Here is a 13,708-nt window from a genome sequence, read left to right as displayed (position 1 = left end):
AGTGGCTGTACCAATTCACATTCCCACCAGCAGTGCAAGAGTGTTCCCTTTTTGCCACACCCTCTCCAGCATTTATTGTTTCTAGATTTTTTGATGATGGCCATTCTGACTGGTGTGAGATGATATCTCATTGTAGTTTTGATTTGCATTTCTCTAATGCGTAAAGATGTTGAGCATCCTTTCATGTGTTTGTTGGCAGTCTGTATATCTTCTGTGGAGAAATGTCTATTTAGGTCTTCTGCCCATTTTTGGATTGGGCTGTTTGTTTTTTTGTTATTGAGCTGCATGAGCTGCTTATAAATTTTGGAGATTAATCCTTTGTCAGTTGCTTCATTTGCAAAATTTTCTCCCATTCTGAGGGTTGTCTTTACGTCTTGTTTATGGTTTCCTTTGCTGTGCAAAAGCTTTTAAGTTTCATTAGGTCCCATGTGTTTATTTTTGTCTTTATTTCCATTTCTCTAGGAGGTGGGTCAAAAAGGATCTTGCTGTGATTTATGTCATAGAGTGTTCTGCCTATGTTTTCCTCTAAGAGTTTGATAGTGTCTGGCCTTACATTTAGGTCTTTAATCCATTTTGAGCTTATTTTTGTGTATGGTGTTAGGGAATGATCTAATCTCATACTTTTACATGTCCCTGTCCAGTTTTCCCAGCACCACTTATTGAAGAGACTGTCCTTTCTCCACTGTACATTCCTGCCTCCTTTATCAAAGATAAGGTGACCATATGTCATGGGTTTATCTCTGGGATTTCTATCCTGTTCCATTGATCTATCTTCCTGTTTTTGTGCCAGTACCATACTGTCTTGATTACTGTAGCTTTGTAGTATAGTCTGAAGTCAGGGAGCCTGATTCCTCCAGCTCCATTTTTCATTCTCAAGATTGCTTTGGCTATTCGGGGTCTTTTATGTTTCCATACAAATTGTGAAATTTTTTGTTCTAGTTCTGTGAAAAATGCCAGTGGTAGTTTGATAGGGATTGCATTGAATCTGTAGATTGCTTTGGGTACTAGAGTCAATTTCACAATGTTGATTCTTCCAATCCAAGAACATGGTACATCTCTCCATCTATTTGTATCATCTTTAATTTCTTTCATCAGTGTCTTATAATTTTCTGCATACAGGTCTTTTGTCTCCTTAGGTAGGTTTATTCCTAGATATTTTATTCTTTTTGTTGCAATGGTAAATGGGAGTGTTTCTTTGATTTCACTTCCAGATTTTTCATCATTAGTATATAGGAATGCCAGAGATTTCTGTGCATTAATTTTGTATCCTGAAACTTTACCAAATTCATTGATTAGCTCTAGTAGTTTTCTGGTAGCATCTTTAGGATTCTCTATGTATCATGTCATCTGCAAACAGTGACAGCTTTACTTCTTCTTTTCTGATTTGGATTCTTTTATTTCCTTTTCTTCTCTGATGGCTGTGGCTAAAACTTCCAAAACTCTGTTGAATAAGAGTGGTGAGAGTGGGCAGCCTTGTCTTGTTCCTGATCTTAGTGGAAATGCTTTCAGTTTTTCACCATTGAGGATGATGCTGGCTGTGGGTTTGTCATATATGGCCTTTATTATGTTGAGGAAAGTTCCCTCTATGCCTACTTTCTGCAGGGTTTTTATCATAAATGGGTGTTGAATTTTGTCGAAAGCTTTCTCTGCATCTATTGAGATGATCATATGGTTTTTCTCCTTCAGTTTGTTAATATGGTGTATCACGTTGATTGATTTGTGTATATTGAAGAATCCTTGCATTCCTGGGATAAACCCCACTTGATCATGGTCTATGATCCTTTTAATGTGCTGTTGGATTCTGTTTGCTAGTATTTTGTTGAGGATTTTTGCATCTATGTTCATCAGTGATATTGGCCTGTAGTTTTCTTTCTTTGTGACATCCTTGTCTGGTTTTGGTATCAAGGTGATGGTGGCCTTGTAGAGTGAGTTTGGGAGTGTTCCTCCCTCTGCTATATTTTGGAAGAGTTTGAGAAGGATAGGTGTTAGCTCTTCTCTAAATGCTTGATAGAATTCGCCTGTGAAGCCATCTGGTCCTGGGCTTTTGTTTGTTGGAAGATTTTTTTATCACAGTTTCAATTTCAGTGCTTGTGATTGGTCTGTTCATATTTTCTATTTCTTCCTGATTCAGTCTTGGCAGGTTGTGCATTTCTAAGAATTTGTCCATTTCTTCCAGGTTGTCCATTTTATTGGCATAGAGTTGCTTATAGTAATCTCTCATGATCTTTTGTATTTCTGCAGTGTCAGTTGTTACTTCTCCTTTTTCATTTCTAATTCTATTGATTTGAGTCTTCTCCCTTTTTTTCTTGATGAGTCTGGCTAATGGTTTATCAATTTTGTTTATCTTCTCAAAGAACCAGCTTTTAGTTTTATTGATCTTTGCTGTCATTTCCTTCATTTCTTTTTCATTTATTTCTGATCTGATTTTTATGATTTCTTTCCTTCTGCTAACTTTGGGATGTTTTTGTTCTTCTTTCTCTAATTGCTTTAGGTGCAAGGTTAGGTTGTTTATTCGAGATGTTTCCTGTTTCTTAAGGTGGGATTGTATTGCTATAAACTTCCCTCTTAGAACTGCTTTTGCTGCATCCCATAGGTTTTGGGTCGTCGTGTCTCCATTGTCATTTGTTTCTAGGCATTTTTTAATTTCCTCTTTGATTTCTTCAGTGATCACTTTGTTATTAAGTAGTGTATTGTTTAGCCTCCATGTGTTTGTATTTTTTACAGCTCTTTTCCTGTAATTGATATCTAGTCTCATAGCATTGTGTTCAGGAAAGATACCTGATATGATTTCAATTTTCTTAAATTAACCAAGGCTTGATTTGTGACCCGAGATATGATCTATCCTGGAGAATGTTCCATGAGCACTTGAGAAAAATGTGTATTGTGTTGTTTTTGGATGGAATGTCCTATAAATATCAAGTCCATCTTGTTTAAAGTATCATTTAAAGCTTGTGTTTCCTTATTTATTTTCATTTTGGATGATCTGTCCATTGGTGAAAGTGGGGTGTTAAAGTCCCCTACTATGATTGTGTTACTGTCGATTTCTCCTTTTATGGCTGTTAGTATTTGCCTTATGTATTGAGGTGCTCCTATGTTTGGTGCATAAATATTTACAATTGTTATATCTTCTTTTTGGATCCATCCCTTGATCATTATGTAGTGTCCTTCTTTGTCTCTTCTAGTAGTCTTTATTTTAAAGTCTATTTTGTCTCATATGAGAATTGCTACTCCAGCTTTCTTTTGTTTTCCAATTGCATGGAATATCTTTTTCCATCCCCTTACTTTCAGTCTGTATGTGTCTCTAGGTCTGAAGTGGGTCTCTTGTAGACAGCATATATATGGGTCTTGTTTTTGTATCCATTCAGCCAATCTGTGTCTTTTGGTGGGAGCATTTAGTCCATTTACATTTAAGGTAATTATCGATATGTATGTTCCTATTCCCATTTTCTTAATTGTTTTGGGTTCGTTATTGTAGGTCTTTTCCTTCTGTTGTGTGTCTTGCCTAGAGAAGTTCCTTTAGCATTTGTTGTAAAGCTGGTTTGGTGGTGCTGAACTCTCTCAGCTTTTGCTTATCTGTAAACGTTTTAATTTCTCCATCAAATCTGAATGAGATCCTTGCTGGTTAGAGTAGTCTTGGTTGCAGGTTCTTCTCCTTCATCACTTTAATTATGTCCTGCCACTCCCTTCTGGCTTGTAGAGTTTCTGCTGAGAGATCAGCTGTTATCCTGATGGGGATTCCCTTGTGTGTTATTTGTTGTTTTTGCCTTGCTGCTTTTAATATGATTTCTTTGTGTTTAGTTTTTGACAGTTTGATTAATATGTGTCTTGGCGTATTTCTCCTTGGATTTATTCTGTATGGGACTCTCTGTGCCTCCTGGACTTGATTAACTATTTCCTTTCCCATATTAGGGAAGTTTTCAACTATAATCTCTACAAATATTTTCTCAGTCCCTTTCTTTTTCTCTTCTTCTTCTGGAACCCCTATAATTCGAATGTTGGTGCGTTTAATGTTGTCCCAGAGGTCTCTGAGACTGTCCTCTGTTCTTTTCATTCTTTTTTCTTTATTTTGCTCTGCATTAGTTATTTCCACTATTTTATCTTCCACCTCACTTATCCGTTCTTCTGCCTCACTTATTCTGCTATTGATCCCATCTAGAGTATTTTTCATTTCATTTATTGTGTTTTTAATTGATGCTTGATTCATCTTTAGTTCTTCTAGGTCCTTGTTAACTGTTTCTTGCATTTTGTCTATTCTATTTCCAAGATTTTGGATCTTGGAAATAGAATCTTGGATCATCTTTACCATCATTATTCTGAATTCTTTTTCAGGTAGACTGCCTATTACCTCTTCATTTGTTAGGTCTGGTGGGTTTTTATCTTGCTCCTTCTCCTGCTGTGTGTTTTTCTGTCTTCTCATTTTGCTTATGTTACTGTGTTTGGGGTCTCCTTTTTGCAGGCTGCAGGTTCGTAGTTCCCGTTGTTTTTGGTGTGTGTCCCCAGTGGCTAAGGTTGGTTTAGTGGGTTGTGTAGGCTTCCTGGTGGAGGGGACTAGTGCCTGTGTTCTGGTGGATGAGGCTGGATCTTGTCTTTCTGGTGGGCAGGTCCACGTCTGGTGGTGTGTTTTGGGGTGTCTGCGGACTTTTTATGATTTTAGGCCACCTCTCTGCTAATGGGTGGCATTGTGTTCCTGTCTTGCTAGTTGTTTGGCATAGGGTGTCCAGCACTGTAGCCTGCTGGTCGTTGAGTGAAGCTGGGTGTTGGTGTTGAGATGGAGATCTCTGGAAGATTTTCGCCGTTTGATATTATGTGGAGCTGGGAGGTCTCTTGTGGACCAGTGTCCTGAAGTTGGCTCTCCCACCTCAGAGGCACAGCACTGACTCCTGGCTCCTCAATTTGGGATGATTTGTTGTCTATTCATGTATTCCACAGATGCAGGGTACATCAAGTTGATTGTGGAGCTTTAATCCGCTGCTTCTGAGGCTGCTGGGAGAGGTTTCCCTTTCTCTTCTTTGTTCTCACAGCTCCTGGGTCTCAGCTTGGGATTTGGCCCCGCCTCTGCGTGTAGGTCACCGGAGGGCGTCTGTTCTTCGCTCAGACAGGACAGGGTTAAAGGAGCAGCCTCTTCGGGGACTCTGGCTCACTCAGGCCGGGCGGGAGGGAGGGGCACGGAGTGCGGGGCGAGCCTGCAGCGGCAGAGGCCGGCGTGACGTTGCACCAGCCCGAGGCGCGCCGTGCGTTCTCCCAGGGAAGCCGCCCCTGGATCCCGGGACCCTGGCAGTGGCGGGCTGCACAGGCTCCCGGAAGGGCGGTGTGGACAGTGACCTGCGCTCGCACACAGGCTTCTTGGCAGCGGCAGCAGCAGCCCCAGCGTCCCACGCCCGTCACTGGGCTCCGCGCTTTCAGTCGCGACTCGCGCCCGTCTGTGGAGCCCCTTTAAGCAGCGCTCTTAATCCCCTCTCCTCGCGCACCAGGAAACCAAGAGGGAAGAAAAAGTCTCTTGCCTCTTCGGCAGCTCCAGAGTTTTCCCGGACTCCCTCCCAGCTAGCTGTGGCACATTAGCCCCCTTCAGGCTGAGTTCTCGCCGCCAGCCCCAGTCCTCTCCCTGCGCTCTGACCGAAGCCCGAGCCTCAGCTTCCAGTGCCGCCCGCCCCGGCGGGCGAGGAGACAAGCCTCTCGGGCTGGTGAGTGCCGCTCGGCACCGATCCTCTGTGGGGGAATCTCTCCGCTTTGCCCTACCCAGGTATGTGGGGAGTTTCTTGCCTTTTGGGAGGTCTGGGGTCTTCTGCCAGCGTTCAGTAGGTGTTCTGTAGGAGTTGTTCCACGTGTAGCTGTATTTCTGGTGTATCCGTGGGGAGGAAGGTGATCTCCGCGTCTTACTCTTCCGCCATCTTACCCGGAAGTCGAGAAAGAGTTCTTAAAGAAGAGAGTCAGTGAGATGGAAACATGGAAAGATCTTTTTTCTCCTTCTTCCTGGAAAATGTTTCCTTGCTGGGAAACAGGAAATCAGAAGAACTCTGGAGTTGCATGAACCAAAAACCAGAATGCTGTAGACACAGTTTCAGGGCTGTGAGTGAGTTGGTGAGTAAGCAGCTGAGACCCTTCCTTCAAAGCCAAAAGATGAAGATAAGAAAAGATTAGAAAGAGAAAAGGATAAAAATGAAAACAGTTAGGAAATAATGGAGCTGATAGCAATTTTGCTATATGTGTAAAACATATATGGAGTGTGTGGTAGAATTAAACCTATTTTCTTCCTTATAGTTGTATGTATTTTATAAATGTTAGTTTTATACACACACACATATACATGCATGCATATCTATAAATATATACATGTATCTTGAGTTTCTATCTGTTTTAAAATTTTTTTAATTACTCTTTTGATCTTTGTTTAAGCTTGGTTTGGGTTGTTTTAATGGAAAAAGATAAACAGCATGAAAGGAAGAGAAATTCATGGTTATAAGACTCTGAGATGAGTTTGAAAAGAAGCACACTATCAATTCGGTACACAGAAAGACAACGAGATTCAGATCAACAGGTAAACAGAGACTCTGGCTTTATTTGGACCATTGTCTGAATCTTTGATCCACCACTTACAATCTCCTGAAACTGAGAACACTACTTAATCTTTTATCTCTAAAGGACAGGTTCTTTCAATGTTTTGAGGTATTTATGCATGAAATAATATGATGTCTGAGACTGGGTTTAAAATAATCTAATAGGAAAGGTCATGAGGTGGGAGGGGATGTGGGTAGAGGTGAAATAAAATTGGCCATGAGTTAGCAGTCTTTGAAACTGGATACAGATGACTTTTTTGTTCTATTGTCCTTACTTGAGTATATGTTTGACATGTCTATAATATAAATTTTTAATGTCAGGAAAAAATAATAAAGAAAGAACAAGTTCTTTCTATTCAGTTCAAGAAATATTCTATGCTTGAAGAACCTTCTATGCTAGGTTCTGACACTACAGCAGGGAGCAAGACAGCTAGCTGTTGCCTTCATGGAGTTTAGATTTTAACCAGAGAAAGAGACACCTGGAAAGTAAATTATAAATGAGCCGGGAATCTCCTCAAAAATCTTTAAGAAAACTTCCCTTATAAAGTAGTTGAGAGGATTTTATAAAATAATACTTATAAGGTTTCCAGGATTGTGCTTGTCACATCATAGACATTCAATAATTTGGAGTTCCAAGCCCCTTGGCCTTGAAGCAAACAGAAAGTAGACAACCAATATCTTCCAGATTTGAAAGGTTGATGGGGGCAAAGATCATAGTTGCCTATTGTTCACCATAGTTCTAATGCTTAGATTAGATTAATGAATGACTGAATTGATACCTCTTAAAGCTTAAATACAAAATACATTATGTAAGTGTGTAGCTTTGTAGCACTGCCTGTTCTTTGAAAGCCAAACAGTGTCTCACTTACCTTTTCCAAGTCCATGTTGAGTAACACAATGCTAAAGAAATGATAGAATGTATAGACCAATGTGAAAACACTGGACTGGTAGGAGAAATAGTTCTCTCTCTGCCAGTTCTCACCTGTGGATCACTTCATCTCTAAATACCAGCATCCTTACTTTCAAGTAGGTTTTGAAATCTTTGCTTCCCTCACAAAATAGTCAAATGAGATAATATAAGGGAAAGTGCTCTGAAAACTACAAGACACTACACAAACATAGAGGAGTGTTATTATTAAGACACTTTCATGCTCTAATCCCCTGCAGTCTGGCTTCATCTAACCATCTCTTTATTGAGATTCATTTCTCAAAAATTACCCATAAAGTTGACTTTAGAAGTCTTTCAGAGTTAATTATATTTGGGATGACAACTTGTACTGATTTGGATATCTAAACCAGGGTATGTGTTAAAAAAGAAATAGAACAGTTGGACACTCTCTTTCTGTTGTACATTCTCTCCCTGTAGAAAAGCCATGTGAAGCCAGTTTATCAGGAGGTACCTTGATCAGCCAAGAACTGGCTGTCTTGAAGTCAACTCTGGTGACTGGAATGTTTAATGACACCAGCATGTCTGCTTCCAGGATAAGGATGCATCTGCCTGTGAGAAATGGATGTTTATACCATCTAATCAGAGCACTCTCCCCTCTGGCTTGTGTCTCTCTGCTTCTCTTTGCTGGTCAAAATCCCTTCTGAAATGACACATTCTTTCTTTAGATAAGGTAACTCCTTCAGTCAAGTTTCAGTCCTGTCTTACTGGCCTGAAAGGCACTCTTCCTTCTTTATGTAGCTTTGACCATCTCTAATGGATCAAACCTTAAGTGTTCATGTTATAGTTTAATTCTCATGTGGCCATCTTATTTCATTTTGTGTGTGTTTTTAGAGGGCACTTCATTGTTGCCCCATTTATCACCAAAAATAATGACCTTCTAATACACTTTCAAACTAAATGGCCCTTTTATGGTCCTCCTTCTCCGTCCTCCTTCTCCTTCCTCTCTAAACAATATGACAAAGTCCACCTTGCCTGCTCTAGGAATTCCCTAGCATCATCCCTTTTCTCAATAGTACGCAATTTCTTTGGGAGGAATAATCTTCCTCCCATTGTTTTTGAAGTTGATAGAAGGGTAATTCCTGGCTTGCAAATGCACATCTCCAATTATGGACCAGACTGGTTTAGCCATGATAGGTCTGTGACCAAAACACAACTAATCAGATGATTTGGGAACTTTGAGGGACAATTATTCTTATCACGGGGAGGATGAAGTGGCAATGACTACAACATCACCAGCATACAAGATTCTTGGTCTTGCTGGAGATATTTGTTAAATGGTCCAATCTTCCTGCATTTTTTTGGGCCTCTGGATTGATAAATATATTATACACATATTTTTTATATAATGTGTACAGTATATAATATATAACATATTATTATTACATAATACATTTATATATTATATTATATTATATTATATTATATTATATTATATTATATTATACATTGATTCCTATTGTTCCTGAGCCTAGTCTACTTACTACCATTTTATTGCATTTAAGGACATTTTCAATAAAAATCTTGAGTTTGAGGTCTTGGCTAGGTAATCCCCTTGCATGAGAAGTCAGGTTTCTCTGACAACACCATGGCCAGCTATGGGATTAATCAAAACCACAAACTCAAGCACAATGAATATTTCAATATTGTACTCAGTTTTTCACATTGAACTATCTCATTAGCTACAAGACAAACCAATGAAATTCTTTTTTTTTTTTTTTTTTTTTTTTTGCAGTACGCGGGCCTCTCACTGTTGTGGCCTCTCCCGTTGCGGAGTGCAGGCTCCAGACGCGCAAGCTCCGCGACCATGGCTCCCGGGCCCAGCCGCTCTGCGGCATGTGGGATCTTCCCGGAGGGGGGGCACGAACCCGTGTCCCTTGTATTGGCAGGTGGACTCTCAACCACTGCGCCACCAGGGAAGCCCCTGAAATTCTTAATACATAGAAGAAAACAATAAAAGACTAACTTTCTACATGCCCCCTGTTCTTTAGTCCTTCAGTAATAGTATTTAAATTGTTTCAAGGATAATAACATTTACGCATGTTTTCTCAAAATTTTTAATCTAAATTCTAAAAGGTATAAACAAGGATCTGTATTGTCAGAGCCATTTTTATAAACTTTTGATGTTTATTTTGTTGTATATCTCACAAAAATGAATATCTGGGGATAAGGACAAATGTACAATGATAAGTGTACATTTAAGTCATCCATGGTTGTATGAATTCTGCTTATATGGCTATTTGCTTATATGAGTGCTGTAAATGGCCAGATATAATAATTCTGTGTTCTATGACCCCTGAACACTTCCACTAAATCCTTTTGCTTAAAGTAGACAGAGGGATTTTTTTTGCTTGTTACCAAAGGGCTTTTAGTCTCCTCGTGTAAAATGAATACAGCAAAATGGTTTCTCTTCACCTCCCCCAGCACACTGCCTTATATATAATAGGTTCTCAATAAAGTCCGCATAATTGAACTGTTGTGTGTTATTCAGCAACTATAGTTGAATTGAATTGAATTGCCCTGAATCGAATCAAATTGAAATGAATTGGACAGGCTTTTTCTCAGACCCACAGTAACTATAAAACTAGATTATTTGACTACCACTCAGAAAATTGTGCTCACAGGAATCTTGACAGATAAGATTTCAGGAACCCCTTATTTAAACACTTCTCAGACAAATGACGTGTTGCACTGTATTACTAGGATTTCTGTCAAGGATTTCCAAGTAAAATATTATTCCAAGGAAACTACCTGTGTTTGTAGGTGGTGTGTCATTGTGAAGTGGCCATAACAGACTGCAGTGTAGTTTGGGGCTCTGGTTTAACCACAGACTCTGACTCAATGGCAACACTGGTTTGCAGAATCAGATGGAGTAATGTATGCTGAATAGGAATTGCAGATAACAGCACATGGATTGGGTTTTTTCCTCCTGAAGCTCAGAAAAAAAAAAACGTTTTCTCTCTCTGTTACTGGGTTTCTATAGTACCTCCCTTATCCAGCGTTAGATCAATGTTATTTGGCAGTTGTGCAAAAGATTGTTAAATAAAAATGAGAGATCAGAATTATGCTCATGGGAAACACTTCTTCTTAAGCAACCTATTCAATAAGACACTTTTTAAAATAATAAGAATAGACTTTGATTTTGTTAAAAAAGTGGTCCATATTTATGTGGCTCAAAAGTTTACCAAAACAAGACTATATGCTAACTTTGTCAACTAGTATTTTTACTTTTTCCTGAAAATGAACCTCTCTCCATGGAGAGAACCATCATTGGAAACCACCGGATCTTGCTGGCCACAGAGATCTGGATTTCATCAATGAGGCCACGGAACTCACTAAACACCACCACACACTTGTACTGGGTGCATATATGCCATGCAGAACATACCATCTCAACAGTTTTTCACTTTTGAACCAGTGTGTCTTTCCCCAGCTTTGCAGAACACTTAAACCTATACTTTCTTCAAAGTGATCCTTGAATACCCTGGATGAAACCTCTACCGAAGGAGACGAGACACTCAAAGCACACATGCTTCATCTTTCATCACTGATTGTGATCAGGGAGGGAGGATTTGGAGGCAATAATATGGCCCAGTTCGAAGAACTTAAGAGAAATCGTTTAGAGCAAAGCAAATCAAATAATTTTGCCACTAAGAAAAATGTAAAAAACAGTTTAATCAGCTTCACTAAAAAATAAAAAAATTAACCTTGGTGAGGACAGAACCTTTTCCCACTCAGTTATGATGGGGAGAATTTGTCTAAGGGAAGAAATAATGAGGCCCATTCTATATCATGCATGATGTTAACCCAGGTAGAATGTCAAACTCAAATCCCTTAAGTACAAATGATGTAATAGAAAGACCATCGCAAATTGGTTATCCATACAGTGAAAAATAAAATTGGATTTCTGCCTGCCCCATAAAAATCAATTCCAGATGGATTAGAGAACTAAATGTCAAAAGTAAAGGTTGTAGTGGGAAATATAAGTGAATTTCTTTCTGACCTCAATGTAGAAAGGATTTCTTAAAACACAAAATGTGCCGATGTAAGTGAAAAAATGGATGAATTTAACTATATTAAAATTAAGGCCACTTGCTAATCAGAAGACACATTAAAGAAAGTGAAAATACCTGTTATGAACTGGAAGAAGATATTTTCTACATGTATAACCAATAAAAAATTGATAACAACATATAAAAATCTTTTGGAAATCATAAGGAAAGGACAAATAACACACTAACAAATAGTCAAAGGCATGAGCACACACCTCGAGGTTAAGGAAATGAGTGTTGCCAATATACATACAGAGAAAGATCCAGTATCATCAGATATCTGGAAAATACAAATTACAACATAAGATGTCATTTTAGACCCTTTTGATTGGCAAAATAATAATAGTAGTAATAATTTTTGACAAGTGCCAAGTGTTGAAAAGAACTTAGATAATAGGTTTGAGAGGTACATATTAATTCTCTGAGACCAATCCACTGCAGGCTGATCTCCCAGAAAAAGAGATGACTTCCTGCAAAACTTCATAGAAACGAGCATTGGTCAAATACTTAAGGTGACGTCAATCCCAGTTAACCTCAAGGTTTAGACCCCAGCACACTGATGATGCCCCATGATGGACTGGTGCTTCTGTGAACATGAATACTCTTGCCAGATGACAAATTCTTCCATTCACTCACATCATCATACAGCTGCAACTGATAGATTGGGACTCTGACCTCCTGATCACTGCAAGGGAAAGGCTAATGGTACCCTCTACTGAGAAGACTCAACTAGCAAGATAGGGCTGGACTAAAAGTTTTGCTATATTACTTTGCTATTTTATTCTGGAATCTGATCACATTGGGAGAGGAGCTGGAGCATGCTTAACCATAGAGAGTAAAAGCCCCACAACCCAAGAACCAGGGTCTTCTATAGTCCGACATCTGGTTATGTGAAATAACTAATCTATCCCATAATGGGTGAGCAAAGGGTAGTTTCAATCAGTATTCTAGTTCTTATATTGAACAGTGAGTCCTCAAGTGTTTATTGTATTATTGAAAATAAATAATTATAAACAAACAACAAAACAAATGAAACCATTCATGAGCCAGTGATGAGAGTGCTTCATAGCTAAAGACTATGATTAATCCAATCCTGTGCTCCTGGGTCCAAAATAGAAGGAAAAAATGGTTTTCAAGCTTTAACTTAGATGGTTTACCTACTTTCTCTAAAGTCTTAATACGAATTTGTAATGTAGCTAGTTTTGTATCCATATTTCATACAAAGTGAGAGGATCAGAGAGGATAAGTGAAGAGCCCAACACTAAATATCTAATAAAAGGTAAGTATCAGATTTGGACTTAAGTCTACCTGATTATGTATTAGTTTGATTAAGCTTCAGTGATACTAGTCCCCAAACTTTCACTGGCTTAACACAATAGAAGCCTCCCATTCACATAAGTGTCCCAGGAGCATCATTTGAGTCAGTGGGGCAGCTCTCCTTTATGTGGTCATCAATGGACTAAACCTCTCTGTCTTGTGGTTCTATAACCCTTTAAATCTTCATCATCATGTACAGGAAAGAACATGGAATAACAGATTGGGGAAGTCATATAGGCCAGCTTTAGAGGGATACTCGTTATTCCTATTCAAGCTGCGTTAGCAAAAATGAAGTCACATGGGCACACTTAACTGTGAGGGGGGCTGGGAAATGGGGGAAGAGTGAATTTGGGTGGACAGATGGCGACTTCCACCACAGGCTCCAGATTTCATGCTCTTTCCAATCTTTCCAATGTAATAGGTTGCTTCCCTCAAAGAAAATGGCAGGCCATGAGCCACAAGTTCTGTGATGCTAGGGCACATGTGCTCCCTGAACAAATGTATTCATTTTACTAGAGTATAAAAGAAACATATCCCAAGCGAAGCTGTTGTGAGGTGCTTCCTCTTTATGCTTAAATCCATGGATGCATATTAAACAACTGCTTTGGGCTTCCCTGGTGGCGCAGTGGTTGAGAGTCCGCCTGCCAATGCAGGGGGCACGGGTTCGTGCCCCGGTCCGGGAAGATCCCACATGCCGCAGAGCAGCTGGACCCGTGAGCCATGGCCGCTGAGCCTGCGTGTCTGGAGCCTGTGCTCCGCAACGGGAGAGGCCACAACAGTGAGAGGCCCGTGTACTGCAAAAACACAAAAACAAACAAACAAACAAAACAACTGCATTA

This window comes from Hyperoodon ampullatus (genome assembly GCF_949752795.1).
Source record: "Hyperoodon ampullatus genome assembly, chromosome: 7".
NCBI classification, from domain to species: domain Eukaryota; kingdom Metazoa; phylum Chordata; class Mammalia; order Artiodactyla; family Ziphiidae; genus Hyperoodon; species Hyperoodon ampullatus.
The sequence above is the reverse complement of the archived record's forward strand: the minus strand, read 5'-3'. Positions refer to the sequence as shown.